This window comes from Gavialis gangeticus, unplaced genomic scaffold (genome assembly GCF_001723915.1).
Source record: "Gavialis gangeticus isolate Ggan-Ray unplaced genomic scaffold, GavGan_comp1, whole genome shotgun sequence".
Taxonomy (NCBI): Eukaryota; Metazoa; Chordata; order Crocodylia; family Gavialidae; genus Gavialis; species Gavialis gangeticus.
This window is the reverse complement of record NW_017729034.1, coordinates 93,884,229-93,900,645: the sequence shown is the minus strand read 5'-3', so window position 1 is coordinate 93,900,645 and position 16,417 is coordinate 93,884,229. Positions and strand designations below refer to the sequence as shown.

General features: G+C 41.3%; 1 protein-coding gene across 2 annotated transcripts in view; it reads right to left on the bottom strand.

Moving 5' to 3' along the window:
* The window catches only part of MAP3K5 (mitogen-activated protein kinase kinase kinase 5), a 192,843-nt gene extending 176,441 nt beyond the window's left edge, over positions 1-16,402 (bottom strand). Inside the window, exon 1 of one of the 2 annotated variants that reach the window (XR_002099428.1) lies at positions 16,230-16,298. The gene's annotated coding sequence lies outside the window, so the exon portion shown is untranslated. Of the gene's footprint in view, positions 1-16,229 lie in introns of both variants that reach the window. The other variant, XM_019527276.1, reaches the window with a different exon arrangement.
* Between the last annotated feature and the right edge of the window lie 15 nt (positions 16,403-16,417).

Below are 16,417 nucleotides of genomic sequence, written 5' to 3'. Positions count from 1 at the left end.
CCAAAAAAACACAACCCCCCACAAAAAACAAAACAAAACAAAACCCCCAAATAAAAAAAAAAAGTCATTTCTTCATGGGCTATTCACTGCAACTGCTAGTTTTTGTTATGGTTTTCCCCAGTTGAAGCTTTTAATCTGTGATCAGAAATGGAAATCATGTTCCTCTGGCTATTTCTGAAAATTCACAATTGAAACAGAGGGAATTAAACAATATCCTGTGCAAGGCAGCATTTCAATTTACTAGCTTCATCAGGAAAACTATAAACAAATCTTTGGACTTACACAAGGTTCTCATGAAAAAACTCACAGGGTTTCAGTACATACAGAAAATCTTGTTAGAAAGCCTGCTAACTTTCATGAGTGAGATGCAGCCTTATACAGAATATGAGAAAGAAATAACAATAATTTACAAATAATTTTAACATTTGTGTTCTAGTATAATAAGTTATATCCAAACATCCAAGAAAATTAGTAAAGATTTCAGTTTAGTTTTATTTAACAAAACCAATTTCAAGATTAACCAGATTACTGTTCCTCTACAGCTGTAAATCATAAACAGAGTCCAGGTGACATACACTTATCACCTACTCAATTCTGCTACCCGGTTGCTAAAAGAGCACCATTAATTCTTTTGCTACTCCAAAAGTATTGTCAAAACATCACATTGAGGACTACGTAGGTAATTTAATTTTATAACCTAACTCTCCTGATAATCAGTACAGGAGAGACTTGAAAGGGCATGTGTAGATGAAATAAGGGGCATGTATACACAACACTTTAAAGGAGGTCAAATACTTTTGCACTGCTTTAATGGTGTTGTGTTTGCATGCATTGGCAGCATATTGCGCATCAATTCCAGCCGCTGTAGCACATAAGTGACTTAGGGATGCAGCAAACTAAAACACCTCCAAGGCATTTTAGTTTGCTGCCCTACAGCCATGGAGTGAAGCACCAGGCTCTGGGCAGCTCCGGGACTGTGCAGGTAGCCCTTGCAGGCAGCCTGGGAGAAGCCCAGGAAAGCCCAGGAAAGCAGGCTAAACAAGGTCAGACAACATGAGCGATTCAATCAAAAGCAACCAAACTTGTTGGAGTCCTTAAAAAAAAAGATGACACATTTCTATTTCCCACATTTAATGCATATGTTCAGGCAACAAGCTGTTGAAGTTAAAACGAAAACTTTTACATTGAATCAGTTGTAGTCACAGGTGTTCCCACTACATGAACTGATACAACCTTGAAACACTGGAAGTATGTACACAATGAATAAAGAAAAAAATGTATTATCTTCATCATCACAAGTCTAGGCAAGTTGCTTTTGTTCCTGGGTTGGTATCAGCCTACATGCAGAGTGAAACTAATCCAACTTTAGAGACATTTTATAGATACATGGGAGTTTAAGAATCTCTATCTTTAAATACCACAGTGGTAGTAGCTCCAAGAGATACATAAAATTAAAGAGCATAAAACTGTTTCTCTTTTTTTCCCCAAAAGGCAGAGCATAAGTTGTGCATAAGGAATTTTAAGTTAGTGTGTTTATAAAAATGAATTTGGAGAGGACAGGACATGGTGAGAAAGTGGAAGTTTTGACTTAAGGATATGTCTTCACTTAACTCAGATGACAGGCTCCTGGATCTAAACCCCAGAAGTCAATTTAGCTCAGCTAAATACAAAGCCATACATGTATTTTTATGTCCTGATACTTGCTGCATTCTCATGGGGGTGCCACTAGGATTTCTGTGGATTACTCTCATACTTCTTTGTGCTGCAGTCTAGGATCTTATCAATAAACTTAGAAGAACTTTCCTGTCTGAGTATCATGAACACCTGGATGATTTCATATGCATCCTTTCTGTATTGAGGTGACCTAGACCAAATTACCCTTGAGGTCAATCCCAACCCTATGATTCTATGCAAGGAACTGGTAATTGACACTCCCCTTCCTCCTCAAAGTGAAACTATCACTCAGGCTTTAATCTCTAGTCCTGGATAAGCCAGTTAGCTGGGGATGAAAGCACCACTAAACTTGAAGCAAATCAGAGTGTGTACATAGGGAAGCTAGGTTAGAGACAAAGTCAGAGCCACAGCCAATTCTGCAGGAAGGCCCATTTCAAAAAGCATGGTTGCCTCTGAAAAATTACACTGCTCACTTACTCAGGCCACATCATCTTCAAGAGCCATCAGCTAATTCAGTCGCAACTGTAAGGTTCCACAATGGATTTACTCACTCTGTTAAAAAGGGTTACAGATTTGAGACCACACTGTTAAAGGCATTTAGATGAAGATGAAGGAAGGTAGCTTATGAGATTTTTAGAAGCACATATGCTCTTAGTTCCTGTCAATTCAAGAGGACTTTAGGTACTTAGACAACTTAAAATCCTGTTCAGTGAGAACTGCATCTTTTGGCCTCAAAATGCCTTTGGCTTTTTCTTTACATAGTAGGCAGCATTCAAAATAAACGCCATCACTGGCACAAGTTCTGCAAGTATTAATACTGAACAGCTCTCATTAACTTTACAAGAATTGCACCTGCTCATGTCACGGGATACATTTGGTCCTTAATGTTTACAGAGACAAGAATAAAAATATGGCAAAATAAACCACTAATGCTCATCTTTTGTCAAGTTTTGTCTGCAGTCCATTTTCTCTTAGAACACAAACGAATATGGACTTCCTGTAAGTGTTTACTCATCTGACAGCTCTCAGAAGGTTCCCAATCACAGACATGAACTCCTTTATTATCCTCAAGAAAGACACCTGTTGTCTTATGATTCTCTGTCCTCCACTGATAAAAGGAGATTCCACATTGTTGTTCTGTACGTCCACACCATTCAGACAAGTACGTATGTATACAAAGGAATTATTCCAGATGACTAAACATAATATCAAAAAACATTACTTAGATTTTTACACTATGAGAAGATAGTAGTATGAAAATATGCCCTAGCTGCAGGGTGCACCTGTACTGCAGTCACTGTGACTCATGCAGACATACCCAAGCCTGCTTTAAACTGGCTAGCCTGAGTACAGTTAGAAGTATAGTTGCAGCAGCTAGGAGCTAAGTGCAGCCTACAAAACCTACCTGGAAAATTGGGTTAAAAAATAGTCAAGTATTAACCCACACTGAGCTCACTACTACAGCACATATACTGCTGAACAGCCAAGCCAGGTAGTTTAAAGCTAGTGTACATGCATGCCTTCCTCCAGGCCTGTAGTTTAGACCCACTCCTAGTCATTTAAAACTTAGGACAATTCACTGGAGAATTTAATGTAGAGAATAATCTTGTACTGGTTCAGATAAAGGAGCTAAATAATTTATTAAGTCTCTTCATTCTCTTAGATGCTCCTTCAGATGATTCCATGTAGGAGTATTTTACTCTGCTTGTATAATGGAATTTAAAGCTCATTTTTGAATTATGCTTCAGATATTTAAGTTACTATTTGTATTAGATTTCTTTATTTCATAAAATTATTTAAACTTGCATTTAAAAATAAACACTAGAAGTAAAGTTTTTATCATGCCAGTGGTAAATTGCAGGAGTCCTTTCCATCTGTTACACGTCCTGTTTGGTCACAATGAGAGAAGTACCAAGTGAACATTGTAAAAACAGGCTCTCCTCAAAGTACCCAGTTTTCTGTCTTCAAAGAAAGACAGTTTGATGTGGCTAATGTAGTAAAAGACGTAGCAATAGGCATGTAGAACTGCCTTATAGAACCATAGAAAATGAGGGTTGGAAGGGACCTCTGGAGGTAATCTAGTCCAACCCCCTGCTCAAAGCAGGACCATCCCCAACTAGATCATCCCAGCCAAAGCTTTGTCTACCTGGGTTTTGAAGACCTCCAAGGGTGGAGATTCCACAACCTCTCTGGGTAACCTGTTCCAGTGCTTTACTACCCTTCTAGTGAGAAAACATTTCCCAACATCTAACCCAAACTTCCCCTGCTGCAATTTCAGACCATTGCTCCTTGTTCTGCCATCTGCCACCACTGAGAACAGTCTAGCTCCATCCTCTTCAGAACCTCTCTTCAGGTAGTTGAAGGCTGCTATTAAATCCCCTCTCAGTCTTCTCTTCTCTAGACTAAATAAGCCCAATTCCCTCAGTCTTTCCTCATAAGTCATGTGCCCCAGCCCTCTCACCATTTTTGTTGCCCTCCTCTGGACTCTCTCCATTGCTCCTGTCATTTTAGTTTGAATCAAAGTTTTAATAGAGAGGTGGCAAATGTTTTGTATGTATTGCTCAAGTACCAACTCCATTTTGTTACTGCACTTTACATGCTCACTGAAACATGCCAGCCTTAACTCATGAGCCAATTAGAGTTTGAACCACTACCCCTCACTCAACTATCTCAATGAGATCATGGGAGATATATGGCTAAAAAAAGACTGCAGGAACAGGCTGCTTCTGATTCACTATGATTAGTAGGGTCCCAGGATCCCACTGTACAACACACTGTGTAAATATACAGGAAAAAAACAACAAACTCTTTGTACTAAGGACCTTTAGATAAAGAAAAGGGATGAGGGGGCAGTAACAGAGGCACTCAGATGTGAGACATGATAAACTGATAACAAGGCAATTAACAGAACCAAGGTCTCCAGACTCACAGAACAGTGTTCCAATTTCTAAACCATACCGTCCTTATATTTCCATCCTGCTCCTCTTAGTTCATACATAACGTAATGACAGAAGTATAGGAGAAAACATTTCTTCAGAACACATAAGTAAATCCAAATAGCCTTAGAGCAAGAAAATATTTGGAATCTGGAGGAAACACCCCACCTGATTAAAACATAGCTAGTCAACTATGGGGAAAAAAATAATTTGCGAGTAATGGTTTAGTTTCCAAATGTCATAATGTTCTTCACAATCCAACTAGCTGTAATTGTGGCCAGACAAATGAAGTGGCAGGCCTTTTATTTTTGATCTATCTTCAAAATGGATAAAGTCAAAAACACCAAGCAAAGAACCATTTGTCAGAAGCACATGGTGTTTCATTCTGACACACTTGAACAATATCTATGTTATGATTCAGGCCGTCTCCTAAGCTGTCCAAGGATTGGAATTCCCAAACTGAACTGTAAAACTAAAGTTACTAACATCTGGAGTCCAGTATCCAGTGAAAGTTAAGAGAGGTTGGAAAATAAAAATTCCAGTCTTAAACACCATCCACAGGCACCACACAGTGAATAAATCAGCTGCTTTGTCAATTAGGAACCATTTTTTCCCCAGGAGTGATTGTTCAGAACCCTCTCTCTTATCTTTGCACTTCATTTGATCTTAAGAAGAAGATGAATGTATAAAAGTGAAATGCAAGGATTTCTTGGGATGATACCTTCTAATTTGGACCAACTGAATAGTTGGGATAGAGTTAGACAGGATTTTGTATGCAAGATGTTCTTTGTCAGGTCAGAAGAACCTCTTACATTCAAAAGCTTGTCCAACTCTATCCCGTCTATGCAGCTGGTCCAATAAAAGATATCACCATAAAACATCCTTGACTCTTGCATAATTCCTGAATCATCATGGCTACAACATCACTCTTGCACTACTATAATAAAGTGAGTAATTGGTCTCTGTATCATAACACCTAGTGACACAACAGTAAACTTTGTGTGGGCATGACATTAGTCATCAGCTCCATAGCAGAAGTATTAGTAGTTCCTGAAGACTCAACATCTCTTAATCCTAGCCACTTGTGGCACCACAATATTTTTTATTGGTACTCAATTCAACATAAAAAAAGACTGAAACAGGTGTTTTGTTTAATTGTTTTAATGTTCTGCAAATGCAACCATAACAATACTACAACAGGATAGTTCTTTCTGCCATGGACCTAGTGAACAGCTGCTATTTTAGCTTGGCCTCTTTAGGCAAGGCTCCAAGGAGCAATTCAGTTCCCTCCTCCTCCCCCACATACGCTTCAAAACAAACTGTCTAAACATTAAGGGGAAAAAAGAAAGGAAAAAAGTAATATAAACAAATGCAGCATAATCACAAATGGAAAGTGAAGCATTTCAATGCCTGAAGTTTAGTAAAAAGCTCAGAAACAATAAAATGGTAAGAGAAATAATGCTTCACAAGAATTCCACATTGCCTTGCTTTGAGGACCTGTAATACTTATAACACTGGTGTTGCTTTACTGCTACTATAAATAGCTCAGATTGTTGGAAGTATATATTTTTGTGCTGGGAAAAACATCAACCTTTAGAAATTAAGACTGTTAGCATTAGTTTTTAAGAATCTTAATCCTTTGTATTTCAAGAACAGAGAGTAAAATTTAGTGCGTCATTAAATCTCAGAATTCCCAGAAAGTTTAAGCCCAACAAATACACAACTTCAAGCGACAACTTTCTGTTTAAATCCTACTGTCTATTTTATGCCACATGAGGAATCCTTGAAATTTAGTGCCTCCCAGGGTAAACAAAATACTATCAAGAAAGAATTTAAAGAATGTAGAAAGAAACATCACTGCTGATTCCCTTCACTCCTCTGTCCTTGCACAGCACAAGTGAGCTATGTAAAGGCATAAAGAAAATATACAGATTTAAGACAACTTCCAAGCAAAATCACTTTTCTCATATGACTGCAGTAGCTCTCTGAAGTTTTGCTTCTTCCCCAAATTCAGCATATTCTAGTACTTGTTTTCCAGACATTGAACAAATGCTCAGGTTTCCAGCCAAAACCTATATGAGGTACAAGAACAAAGCTAAGACACTCTTTCTCCCTTTCCTTTGGCATCAGGTATCAACTTCCAAATCTATAAGCCACTATCTGGTATTATTGCTCAATGTGCAAATTCCATTTACCCACTCTGGGCATTTGTAAAAGACTGCAGCTTTCAATTAAGTGCTGTGCTGTTTGTTGGACACTGTTCATCTTATAAAAGTGTTGTTTTGAAGTGTTCATATCTAGATCTCAGTCTGTTTGGCTTGACCTATGCTTCTCTGTCAAAGTTGTGCTCAATGAGGGGCTCACTTGGTGTTGGTATAAAACACGGCAGGACTAGATCCAACCTTTCCTAGTAGTCGGTCCCCTCCATTGCTGCCCATAGGTTTGGTTCAGCATTCCCAGTACCTACCAGGAGCTAGTGGGCTTCATATATAATCAGTTTATGACTTTTAAGCCTCTGCAGCCTTCATCTATTTGGGTCTTCAGTTAACAGTTGATGAAGCAGGTGATTTTTGTCATCTCTTGCCTCTACTGCCAGTAACGATGTTAGGGTCTGTCTTCTTATATCACTTGGTCTAATGCTTTAGCATGCAGGGAGTACATCTGTCTGTAAGTTGTGCAGCCTGTTATGGGTCTCAGCACAGTTAAACACAGTTTTGACCTTTTTAGCGTGACAACTTCTTGACCATACAGGAGCACAATATTCTGCTGGTGCATATACCATTGCAAGTACAGTGGTTCTGAGCATTTTAAAAGTTGGCACCCCACGGCATACTAGCTAAACATCTTAAGGCAGCTACTTGTGCAGGGACTTTACCACTGACCTACTGAATGTTATGTTTATAGGTGAAGGAGCAGTATACTGCGACTCCTAGGTAGGTTGGGGTATGGCTAATGGGGAAGGATGTGGTTGCCTCCTCCAATATTCAGTGTGGTCTTGGCTCAACAACTGTCCAGGTGGAAGAATGATGATACTGATGATTTACTGATGCTCAACATTAAATACCACTTGTGGAGATAGTTGGCAATGAGTTCCATGTCAGTACTCAGTATCTTTTCTAATTCTGTCAGTTCCTTGGGCTACTATGGTAACACCTGTATCCTGAAACCCAACAAACCACCATAGGATCCAAGGAGCAACCAACCCATCTCACTATTCTGCGTTACACACAAACTCATGGACAGCATAATCCTGAATAGAATAGGGACCATCACTGATTCCCACCTCCCAAAACAACAAGCTGGCTTTCAGAAAAAGTAGTGTACCACTGGCCAAGTTACATTACTTACATTTGACACAGAAAACAGATTTGAAATGAGGAAGGAAAAAGGTGCAGTTTTTATTGACCTCACAGTCACCTGTGATACTATATGGCACCAAGGCCTCAAATGAGATACCTGACTGCAAGCTTATATGCTTTCATCATGACCATTATCTCCAGGGCTAAGTACACACTCAAAAAGCCTAAGGCTGAATTGACTCAGACTTTGCAGGTTACGCTAAACTGCATAGATTGAACCAATAAACAAGTGAACGGACATTCAGTTTTGATTCCAGAAGTGAAGCCACATGCCTGCAGTGGCCCAGGCCAAAAGCCAAGGTGTGCTAGAAAACACCTCCCTGCTCCGCTGCAGAAGACAGATTAAGCCAACGCTAGCCTGTCCACCTGGGAGAGGGAGGGGTTTGCTGGGAGGACTGTGAGTTAACTTGAATCTGGAGGGGATCTGGGACAGAAGTTCAATAAACCAATTTAACCTAAATCAGTTAAGTCAGATACTACATCCATCCAGGTTTATCTTAAACCAGGTTTTGCCCATTTTGAAGGAAGTTTATGTGCACTGAACTTCTGCTGTGTCACAGATTTGAACTGGTTTCAAATCACTTATATCAGTTTGTGTGTAATTTGCCTCTAGCCCAACAGATTATTCAAACTCACTGCTAGCCAAGGAGAAAAAAGCAGAGTATGAACTATGAAGAACAGGGTCCCACAAGGTTCAGTGCTAGCAACAATACTTTTCAATGTATATACCTCAAACTTCCAGCATATAACATCTAGTTAATACACGTACGCCGATGATGATGCCAAAGTAGCCCAAGGAATTGACATAATAGAACCAGAAAAAGCTAAGAAGAGAACTATTTTATCTGCCCATTACTTAACAGACCCGATCTTGCTTTATGCAACATTACTGACATCAGAAATGCATAAGGACTGTTTATCCTTATGATTCAAGTACAATCAGAGCTCAGGAAAAAGTTCCAGTGATGCACTGAGGTCATTATGGTGGAAACACATCTATCAGATTGCTTCTTAAACAGCCTCCAGACTAAACACTTGAATTTCAGATCCTCCAAGTGAGAGTCACTGTAATTTATCTTCCCTTTATCTTCCAGCAAGACGAAGTACAAAAAAGAAATCTACTGAAATCTAGATATTGCACTTTCTACATACATAAAAATTATCTTTAACCTAAAAAAAAAAAATCACCTAAATGTTAGAGAATAAAAAAACTTGCCTTGCAAAATGGAGTTGTGGAAAAGAAGAAAGAGAAATACAGGCATTTATCTTACTGCATTAAAACAGAGGTTCATTTATTCTGTCTCTGAAAGCAGTGAGTACCAAATCACTTCAGGGAAGGTACAAGAAACTCAGGGCAAACTAGTTTTTCTCCAAGCCCTTCTAGTTAGTTAATGGTTGATTTGTGCCCTTAAGCAGGAGAGCTTCTAAGATTTTACACATTCTCAATCTTAGGGCAGGACACAGGACTTACACTTAAAGTGTTAAAATACATATAATTTTACTGACCACAATGAAACAGAATGGTTTTACCATTATTACCTTGTTTTCAGCACTTCTGCATCACTGACTTTAGGGCAATGGTGCCCAAGTGATTAATGCATCCTGTTATGGCTCCAGAAGCAGCAGTTCAAGCCCTGCTGTCAGACTATCCCTAGTTATAAATGGGTACTTAGTCATTCATGCTGGGGAATCAAGGCAGCCAGACATGATGCTAACCATTCCCTTGTGTGCCACTGGCTACAGAAATTGGCCTTAACCACACAAGCCAAAAAGGCCATTACGGTGTAGGTAGATCTTTGATAACCTTCATTTTGCCAGTCAGCCCGCCTCCACATTGATTTAAAATGAAAATATAGGAACTGTTCTATTAATTTCAAGCAGGGTGTAAAACTAGACTGACCACCTGAGCCAGATCCAGACCAGTGGGCTCCTCACAAGCTGGATCCAGATCTACCTCCAGCAGCAGGGTGAGTAGCAGTGCCATGAAGATTAACAGAACCATTGCTCCTTCCTTCCCTACCATCCACCTGCTAACAACATGCATCCCCAACTGGGCTCCATGCCTGGGAATTTAGTAGCAGGTCCCACTCCAACTCACCCTCTCCACAAATGCCCTGTCCCTACAAGGAACCCTGCAGGCCAAGTGAAACAGGCCATGTCTTTGACACCCGGTAATTTACAGGATGCTATCAGGTTAAAATCATTTCAGACATATTTCCCAAACTATTAATAATGGGTCTCTTCCCACAAAAGGAATCAGAACTTGTGATAGAGATGATATCTTTTATTAGACCAACTAGATTTTTGCAAAAAAAAGTCTTTAATTGAAAGCTTTCTGACACAAACACCCTTCTTACCAAGAAGAACTGTTACAATCGTTTCTCCAATGCCTGAAGAAGGGTGTTTGTACTGGAAGCTTGCAATTAAAATATTTTTTTTTGCAAAAATCTAGTTGGTCTAATAAAAGATATCATCTCTACCATGAGTTCCGATTCCTTTTGCCTCTAGATCAATATGACTACAACCTGTATACCCTCTCTTCCCACAAGCCTTTTGAGCCCAGAACTCACCTGAACTTTTATGAATTTCCATTCATTGTAAGCTTGCAAGAGGAAGGTTCATAACACAGAATATTACTTTTTCCTTTATATGCTTTTTGTTTACATTTTGCACTGTGTTCAGATAGACTATGGTACATTTACTCATGTTTGCAATGTGTGTTTGCCCACTATGTAATAATAAAGAACCGCACACAATCAACAAATCCTAATTTTTAGCTTACTAAAACAGACAGTTAGGTGTACAAGACAATAAAAAGCCACTGATATGAACTAGTTGTAAAGCCATAGCTGGTCTACTCATTTATGGCCCAATTTTCAAAAGTGCTGTTTAAGTGCTTAACCTCAGGACTGTAAAAAGGCCACCCGCTTACCCAGACTAGGCATTTCCCTTAGGCAATGTAAACAATTCTCATTAAATACAGGAACAGTCTGTGCTAAGCGTTTCCTCATAGTTAAAGCCCCTTATCTCCTTTCTCAAGGGGGCCTTCTGACTCTAACACCAGCCTTGAAGCTGACAAGATCTAAATTACGTAGTTAAAAATTGATAATTATATTAGGAAGCAGAAAGTGGGGGCTGAAGTATTACTATGTACTTAAGTGGTTTATGCACCCAGCTGATAGGCAGATAACTTGCCTGTACAGTGTACATAGTAGGCAAAAAAACTGGGGCTGGCTTAGCATTACGCAGTAAAATAAGTTATGTGCATAAGTGGAATATGCTGTATCCCATTAATGACAACAGAAGCTGCAGACGTAGGGTACCTTTGAGGACGGGGCCATTATAGTAACATTTTTACATACACTTTTTAACATTAAAAAAGTAGCTTTTGGAACACCACAGGGCCATCTGCAATATTTTAGTTTACAATTTGATTATTCTCCAGTATAATTATTGGACGTACACATATTGGCATAAGCTTTTATCCTTTAACTCATAAGCAGGGGTTTACTCAACCTGAGGAGGCAGCCAACAGATTTTGTGGGCAGATCTTGGGGCCACCTGCAATTTCCATGGGCTTATCATGGTGGGCCCCCCCCTACACCTCTCACTCACCAAGGCACCCCAGTGTCCCCCTCCCTACCACTGACTGGCTGAGAGGGCTGTCCGTCACATGCTTCCACGCCTTGCCACTGATTGGTAGAAAGGAATGGGGCCACACAAAAGGCAGTCCTCTCCGCCAATTAGTGGTGACAGGTGGGGACAGCAGCATCTTGTTCACCTTCATGCTAGGCCATGTGGCCAGAAAGACAGCTGGCTCCCACAGGGGAGCCAGCATTTTATTTTTGGCAAGTTTTTTTTCTGCGGATTTCACAGAGATTACCCAATTTCATGATTTCTGCAAAATCCACACAATCACGATCTGAGTAGGTCCCTACTCATAAGTGCCCCTGTACTGTTTGGTAATTAAACTGAATGAGGTGCTTTTGCTGTAACTCAGTGGCAAGAAGCTAACACAAGTGAAAACACGTCTTCAATTTCAGTTGAACACAGCCTTTTAGGCCGCATGAATCCTTAATTCAGTTACTCACTCCCAGATATCATTTGGTTGGATACATATAGTGGGCTTGTGTTTTGCAGGTCAGACTAGTTTACTATAACGGTGTTTTCTGACCTTAAAAACTCTATTTTTAAGTTAAGGAAAACAGTACCTTTAGTGGTTCTTACTTTTTCCCAAATCTTTATTTTACAGATATTAAGCCCAATGTTGAACTCTTTACTCAAGCAAGCATCCTATTGGTATAGGCAGAAGCACAGCCCAGGTCAGGAAGAATACTGTAACAGTCCTGTTCTTAACTTCCTCTGCAGGGCTCCAACCAGACACAATTAAATCTCAAATAAATATAAATTCACTTTCACTTTTAGGTCCATAGTTCTGCACAGTGTACACTTCAAAGCTTGCATAAGATACGGGCCAAATTTAAGGCCAATAATTTCATTTAAATGCAAACACCACATTCAATATGACAGTCACATCTTTAAGTCTAATTTACTTTTTTCTTCCAACTCTCCCTAATAACAGCCATCATTCCCTTATGTATGTTGGGTTTTTCCTCTTATTTTATCCTGTTCCAACAATACAAACAGTTTGATCATGTTCTCATGCAAATTACCTCAATGCTGCTTTCTTTGTATTCAATGCCATGAAAGGGAATGCAAAATTCTCAAAAATAAATCATTTCAATGTAATTGGGAGGAGAAAAGTTACAAAAATATTCATACAGGACCAAATCCTAGCTTTGTTGAAGCCAAGAGGAAAGCTGTGGTTTCAGTATATCAGGATTTCATCAATTAGGTTTTATAAAGAATTATTCTACACCAAACCTAAATGTTGTGGCTACAACAAAGCCTTGATCAGAAATGGAAAGCATTCTAACAATAATTCTTCATTTTCATTCTGATAAAACATGTTTGGCCCATCCAAATACTCCACTGAATTAAGCTCAATTACAGATTATTTATGTAACACCAAAGTGACTGGCACACCATTACAAACAAGAACAAAGATTAGGCTGCAACCAGGGACAACTCTTTCATTTCTGTTTAACAAATGCATTTGGAGTACTAAAGGATATCATGAAAGAAAAAGATCAAAACTGTGATGTGTCAGAGATTTAACCTGCCATCTTTCACTTCTCTAATGCTTCTTTTTCCTTCAGCTGATTTTACAGTATGAAGTGAGGTCTTCAAAAAATCTGTTTGCTACACAGGGAGGCAGGGAGGGAATCCAAGCCATACATGTCTGCAGAATTTAAAATTCTTGTTTTTTGGATTTTGTTTTCTTTAAATCACCTTCATGATTTGCAAAGATAACCATACAAATGAGAATACTGCTATTTTGCCTTTTTGAATCCAGAGAGACTGTACTCATCCCTCTGCTGTTACTCATAGTTTTGCCACAGGTTACTGTGAAGAACTGTCACTAACCTTGTGAATTGCATGCTATTTGGAAAAAAACTAAGTGCCATAGGAGCAACAAGTAGACCTTCAAACATTTGGCCCTATGTCCAAGAAGACACTTCCAAAAAGTCTGGACGTTCTCCGAGGGGTAGAAGGTACTTCTCAGCAGGCCGTTACCTAGGACTCTGCATGTGGACTCTCCCAGTCATCTCTCCTTTACTCCTAGACAGGTGCTACTAAATAGTAGGGCTGTGCTGAAATATGCACTATTTTAACCACACTAGGCTAAAACTGCACAGCTATGCAAGTAGCACTTGGCTTCTACAGCACAAGCAGTGTCTGCTCCCTGTATCTTCTTTCAATTAGCCATAGGGCTTCAAGTTTGTTTTATTTTAGCCTTGATGAATCTTGCTATTTTACAGAGGAAGAATGGCAAGATAGTTTGCCTAATTTTGTAATACTTGGGGTTAAATCTACATAGATAGTGGCTAGAAAATGCTACGTTTTTACATTTCCCCAACTTGCTGAAAAGTCACTGAAGTAATGTTGCATTGCATAAGCTTTCAGTTATGCAGTGTTATGTGCCAAAGTCCTGACTGCCACAACTGGAGGGGCCCACCATCAGGTCTGATCTCCATGTGCAAGAAATACTTCTCTGAGCTACTGAATCTTAGCCTAATATAATCTGTAATTTAGGCCCTGATCAAGGCAATTTATCTTAGAGGCATGAAGCTGAGAGGAACCTGAACATGCCACAGGCAGCCACAATGGCAGATGTTCACAGATATTTCTATAAGCCGAGAAACTGATCAGAAGATCTAACATTTCACCCACTCCAGCGTGGCAGACTCTGAGTCCTGTAGAGTACCTTCATCTGTACACAAAAATCCAAAAAATTGAACCTCTTTGCCTTCCTATTAGGATGCAATAGCACAGCACTTCTAACAGCTGTAAGATCAGGAGGTTATACATTCTGCTCCAGCCAATGTGGTGGGACTTCCACAGTGTCAAACAGATGGCCCATATATACAGGTGGCAGGAAAAAGGAACAAAGAGGAAAAGGGAGCATGCTGTGTAAATGGCATACCACCCATCCAGGATATGCTTGATTTCAGATGCTCTCTATTTTCAGGAACAGAGTGGATTCCTTAAGAATCTGATAAACAGCTGCTATTCCCCCCCACCCCAACCCACTTTGCTTTACTTGACAGGGGGCAGCACTCAGTGGCCTTGAATACGGCAGGTCTTTTTGTCAATGGAGCCAGACTAACCATACCAGAGTGCCCGGCATAGACACTGCCTGCAAGTCAAATAGCTTCAGTTTTGCCACTGAGAATGCAGCTGAATGGGAGAAAGGGGGGGGGGGTATGAGGGAAGAGGGATAAGGGGAGAAAGAGTGCAGGGATTTTCCTGCCAGCTAATTTACATCCCAGACAGAGCTCTGTTTAGTCCAGTGGCTCTCAACCTTTCTAGATTCAAAGCACCCCTTGTTGGACTCGAGGCACCCTTTGGAAAATGCAGGCTCTTTGCTTTCACTCATTTTTTGGCTATGGTAAGATAATACAGCAGTGGTTTGTAACATTTCTAGACTGAAGGCACCCCTCAGAAAACACCAGATCTTAGTTTTCACCCCTGTTTTAGACTATGGAAAACAAACAGATCAATTCTTCTGTTGCAAAGAACTCAGAAAGACCACAACAGGGCAGGATGTCTTCAGCAGTGTGCCTTCCTGCTTGAAATCTCCAGGCTTACCCTGAGAATGACATTTGCACACCTGACAGTGCTAACATGGTGTGGCATTCAGCCCCCAATCCCAGCCTCGGATCACCTCCAAGATCTCCTGGTGGATTAAGATCCACTGCTTGGTGACCACCGTTTTACACAATGTCAACGCAACCCCTCCACCAAGCCGTGGACTGAAGGCTGGGTTCAAACTGAGGAGGCAAATGCCAATTAAAGTAAACAATGTTTGGTTGTCAGTAAAGAGTCTGCTGACAAATATTTCTTGGCACGGAGACCCTGCCCGCAAGCTGTCACCTGTGGCATCCCCAGCAGGCTCTTGGGAGCACAGATTCACGGAAGTTGGGGGCTGGGAGGGACCATATGAGATTATTGGGTCCAGCCCCCCATCGGGCAGGAAAGACTGCAGGGGTCAAACAACCCAAGCAAGATGCGAATCCAGCCTCCTCTGGAAGATGTCCAGGACAGGTGCCTGCACCAACCCCTGGGAGTCTATTCTAGTGTGGTCACATGAACCATGAAGAAGTTTTGCCTTGTGGGAGTCTACTCCAGGGAGGGAGCAGCTGGTATGACCCCCAACATGCTGTGCCCAACTGGCAGGGGCAGCTCAGCTGAGGTTGGGGGTGGGGGAAAGATCCAGGGCTGCCAAAAGGGCTGCCAAGGTCCAATGGTCATCAACTCCTCTGTGACCGTGTCACGCTGGACTTAAAGATCTTCTTTACTGTCCAAGCCCCCAAGGCCTGGAACCGACTCCCCCCAGAGGTGGTGCAAACACCTACTATGGATGCTTTTAAGAAACATCGGGATGCTTATCTCCTGCTGGGATCCTTTGACCCCAGCTAACTGCCTGCTCCTGGGGCAGGGGGCTGGACTGGATAATCTCCCGAGGTCCCTTCCAGCCAGAATGTCTATGAAATCTATGAAAAATACGCCGCTAGGGAGAGGAGGTGCCTGGAGGGTGGAGGCGCGGGAGGGAGCCGCGCTGCTGAGGGCGCCCCAACGCGTGGCCACGGCCAGGGTCGGGGTCGGGGACGCCACATGCCCGGGCGGGCGGACTCACCGGCGCTGTAGAAGCGGTCCAGCACGGCCGTTTCGCCGAAGTCTAGGTCGGCAAAGTGCAGCGCGTCCAGGGCGGCGCCCACCGCCTCGCACGCCTCCCGTAGGCTCTGCAGGGCGCCGCTCTCCGCCGGCCCGCCGCCCTCGTTGATCACATAAGCCACGGCCGCGCTCCGCCCGCCGGCCTCGCGG